This window comes from Micromesistius poutassou (assembly GCF_964030765.1).
Source record: "Micromesistius poutassou genome assembly, chromosome: 2".
In the NCBI taxonomy this organism is placed as follows: Eukaryota; Metazoa; Chordata; class Actinopteri; order Gadiformes; family Gadidae; genus Micromesistius; species Micromesistius poutassou.
The window spans coordinates 90,432-95,000 of record NC_140272.1 but is presented as its reverse complement, the minus strand read 5'-3'; the positions used below and the strand labels follow the sequence as shown (position 1 = coordinate 95,000).

At 49.0% G+C, this 4,569-nt stretch overlaps 1 protein-coding gene across 1 annotated transcript in view; it reads right to left on the bottom strand.

Moving 5' to 3' along the window:
* Positions 1 to 434, bottom strand: part of LOC311338375 (protein kinase C delta type-like) — a 15,752-nt gene extending 15,318 nt beyond the window's left edge. The window contains exon 1 of the mRNA XM_084463645.1: positions 332 to 434. The gene's annotated coding sequence lies outside the window, so the exon portion shown is untranslated. The remainder of the gene's footprint in view (positions 1 to 331) is intronic.
* Positions 435 to 4,569: the final 4,135 nt, after the last annotated feature.

Here is a 4,569-nt window from a genome sequence, read left to right as displayed (position 1 = left end):
GTAAAAGTAAACTAAGATAAAGTAGCTTTGGTAATAATGTTACAACTCTTAAATGTGAAGCAGGCTAAATAACCTCCGAACAGAACAGAAACGCTCAGAGAAGAACACTTAAGAACCAAGAGAACAGAAACGCTCATAAGAACACTAAAGAACCTCCGAACAGAACAGAAGCAGCCTTTCGACTTTCCGTCTTCTTCAAGTCTAAGAAATATGTTCCGAAACTCTTTGCCGCTTTCAGCCAAACCCCCCTGAGGCAGACGAACAGAGGTTCGGATGTGTTCGGATGTGTTCGTATGGGTGATCCGTAAGGAGATTAAAGGTTACCGCTCACCTCTCAGGTCGTTCTTCTGAGCTCAGATCGAGCTCCGTCTGCTGCTCCGCCGATAGAGGAAGTGGAGCGCGCCCACTGCTCGGAGCGTGACGTCTACTCTGCCGTGTATACACAGACACACATCCGCACACACACACACACACACACACACACACACACACACACACACACACACACACACACACACACACACACACACACACACACACACACACACACACACACACACACACACACACACACACACACACACACACACACACACACAAGACGCCCACTATCTCACTTTCGATTGAGTCCTACTAATAGTTATAATCAATTATTGCATGTATCTTAAAAGAGCTTCAACACAACACAGAGATTAAAGGATCAAATCCACCAACACGTTTAGACTTCAGCTGAGGGCTTGTTCTGCATTGCTGCTGGTATCTGTCCTATATTACCAGCTCTCTCTCTCTCTCTCTCTCTCTCTCTCTCTCTCTCTCTCTCTCTCTCTCTCTCTCTCTCTCTCTCTCTCTCTCTCTCTCCTTAGCTTCCTTCCCCTATCGCTCTCTCTTTCTCTATCTCTCTGAGTGTCTCCTTAGTTTACTTCCCTCTCTCACACACACACACACACACACACACACACACACTCTCTCGCTCTCCTTAGTGTCCTTCCCCCTCTCTCTCTCAATTTCTCATTAGCTTCCTTCCCCTCTCTCTCTCAACCCCCCCCCCCCCCCCCCCCCCGTAGCTTATCGTGCGGCAGTTTGCGGGGGTATTTGCGTTGTGTAGGAGGCTAATTTCACGTATGCTTTTGGTTTGCTTCTTTCCTGAGAAACTGAAACAGAGCAGAAAGATACTCGTTCTTTTTTCCTCGTCCTACCCCGAGGGCCGACCTCTGTCCACCTGTTGTTTCTGTCCACACAGAAATCAAAGCCAAGCGAACGTATTAACGCGCTTTGTTCCAAATTAAACTCCAACGGGCCTCTCAACAAATGCATTCCTCGGTGGCTTTGACAAATACCTTCGCAGGGCGAGTAATTAATAATAGAAGCAGTATTCGGGTAATCCTTCAAGGTATGCCCCACTTCCAGCTCAGTATGCGGAGGTAAGGCTCGATGTAAAGTGAAACCTGAGATGGGCAGGTGTGTCTGACGGACAGGTGTGTCTGCTCCTCCCTCGCGTGGCTGAACAGGTAGCGATGTGATGACAGCGACTGGAGAGTGTGTGTGTGTGTGTGTGTGTGTGTGTGTGTGTGTGTGTGTGTGTGTTTCCATTTTATTTAGTTGGGCTTCTCTTCACTTCAGTGGTGATATCATCTCATACATCACTGGGATGTACCTGTTATCCAATCACAGTGTTTCATTTTGGAACCAGACGAATCTGCATGGCAACCGTGTCATGGCTTTCCTGACAGGTACCAGCAGGGTGTCACTGACATCACGTTCCTCTCTCTCCGACGTGTGCCGAGATGAACTCTGACACGACGACGATGAGCTCTACTGAAGATGACCATCAGGCTGAGAGTGCTGCGTGGTGTTTGTTCTCAGTGTTCTGCGAGGCTGTGCTATTTACAGACATCAGGGGGCGGCTTTAGGTGTAGCGCTACAACTTGGAGGCTAGGAAGAGTTGTGAAAGTGGGCCATGGAGGAGCGTGTTTTCTGCTGCCCACTGCCCCCCCCCCCCCCCCTCCCTGGAGGAGCCAGACGGGCGCAGACCCAGAACTGTCGGGACAAAGTCAAGAAGACGCACAGTGCTGCCGACTTTATCTTTAAACTTGCTCACACCGAGATGTTGTTCTGCCCTGTCGTGTTGTATCCAGTATCTGTATTTAGCTCAACATTCAGGGGTCAAAGGTTAGGATGTTTGGCTCACTGTTATATATCTGTTGGGTTACGTTCTGTTAACATCAGAGGCTGCTCAGTGATCCACAGCCAGTAGCTCTATTGAGCAGGGCCGGCCTCCACGTCATCGATTGCTTGTTTGCATGTGTGCACCGCCTGTGGCCATATGCTGGGCGGAGGGGTGAGAACACAACAGACCGTCCACCGGTGCCCAGCGCAGGCTGTGGTTAGTTTGAATCAATATCACAACAGTAGCACACACAACACCGGTTAACCACCGGATCCTCCCAGCTCGGAACCGCTTCTGTCCTCTGCAGGACGCGGCAGAGAAACAGTCTGAGTCATCATAATAAAGTTGTATCTATCTATCTACTGTAGAATCAGAGTGCAAAAGGACAAATTAATTAAAACAGGTTCCCAGTGTTATGAGAGGAGACACATGTTATGAGAGGAGGCACAACAGCACAGGACTGAGATGATCATCATCTGAGGTCTTCATGACCCCTGCAGGCGGCTGGTCTGAGCTGTATCAGGAGCGGATACATGGCTGTGTCCGTCATACTGAGCAGTGTTCCTAGAAAGCACTGAGAGACAGCTGTTAAACTTTCATGCAGATCATCATGGGTGAGGATGCAGTGACGATGTATGAGGAGATCAGAAACAATCGTATGTGGGAAACAAGTGGAGCTACTGGTGATAAAAGACCATGCATTGATGAATAAAGACTGAAGTAGGCTCTGTGTGCACAGAGTAAAGATAGCCTGAATATTGAGCCCAGGGAAGTGGCCCAGGCAGGGGAGAGGGAAAGGGGCTATAGGTAGCAGAATCATGATGAATGGCCCGTTCTCTATATAGGACAAGGTGTTGGCAACTTTCACAAGCCCACAGAACGCTAACTTTCTCCCTGATATCGTTCTGGGTCAGCCGTCCTCCGGGGAGGAGGGGAAACAGAGCAGTCCTGGCCTTAGCTTGGCCATCTCTCCAGCCCTCTGCTAGTCTGCTGTACATGTCACTCGGCCCTCAGTAGCCTGGGCTGGCCCTCAGTAGCCTGGGCTGGCCCTCAGTAGCCTGGGCTGGCCCTCAGTAGCCTGGGCTGGCCCAAGCCTGCCCGTCCAGAGGGGGGAATCGCTTCTAACTGGGCCTTTGGCTGTAGTTCATTAAGCAGCCCCCATCAGATGGCCGTGTTGTCCTCTAAAGTAGGCCACTGCCTGCATCACAAGCCCAGGCTGACGTCACACGGGCACAAGGCTTAGAGGCGTGATAAGTGTATCAGGTATGTTGCTATGGCAGTGGAAACTGTGTAGCATCACTGGTCGCTAGCATTTGATAATGAAAACATGTGCTGTTGAACCAGTGGCAGAGGCATGGACGAGGAAATAACCGAGGACTTGACTGGGGCTTTTTGTTATTGCTCCATAGCGATTCCTTCTGCCACCTAGAGGCTACAAGAGGTAATAACAACCAGAACGAGGAAGAACTCCCGAAACTTGAGCAACAGTTTTTTAATTCATTCATTAACAGCATTGTGTAAAATGGATGTAATAATATGTCAAGTAAGCTACATTTCAGAGTCCATGACACTGACTTTGTGCATCATAGGGTAAGGGTACACAACGTTTTGACATAAAGGTATTTTGAAACTTCCAAAAAACGGAAACCTTATTTGTCCCCCATGGAGAGGTGAAGGTACACTTACCTTCCACTGTTAAATCCTCCTCTTTTAGATAGGTGCAAATAAAGCAATTCACTTAATGAAAGCACATCTTACATCCTAAAGCTACTGCCAATCATCTCCAGAAATACAAGGTCAAGCTTCTACACAACGTCTTCTACACAATCAACAAGAGCGTCCTCATCCATTAATGCAGGCAGTGTTTACTGAGTACAGCATCAGCATACAGCAAGTATCAAAATAAAGATGCAGGTCTTTGTATTAATCATTACTTAACTCACGTTCAGTCAGGTATTTTGAACACCTATATAAGATTAAAAGGGCCAGGTCTGAGTCTGAGACCAGGTCTGAGTCCAGGTCTGAGTCTGAGACCAGGTCAGAGTCCAGGTCTGAGTCTGAGACCAGGTCAGAGTCCAGGTCTGAGTCTGAGACCAGGTCAGAGTTCAGGTCTGAGTCCAGGCTGATGCTGGGTATGTAGGCCAGCACCGCAAGGCTGCTAGCACCTAGCTAGCCTAGCAGCAGGTCACGGACACAGCAAGGGGAACCAAGAGGCGCTCAGAAACACTTCCTCTATTCAGGACCACAAAGAAAGAGAGAAACAGTCTGTCTCAATACCTCCTCTGGTTTAAAGGCTGTGTTTTGTCTTCCAGGAACTTGCAGAACCAGAAGGTTCTTCTCAATGCATGGGAGCGGAGAGGTCCCCTCAATGCTCAGCAGGGTCATGGTGGGGGATCCCACTG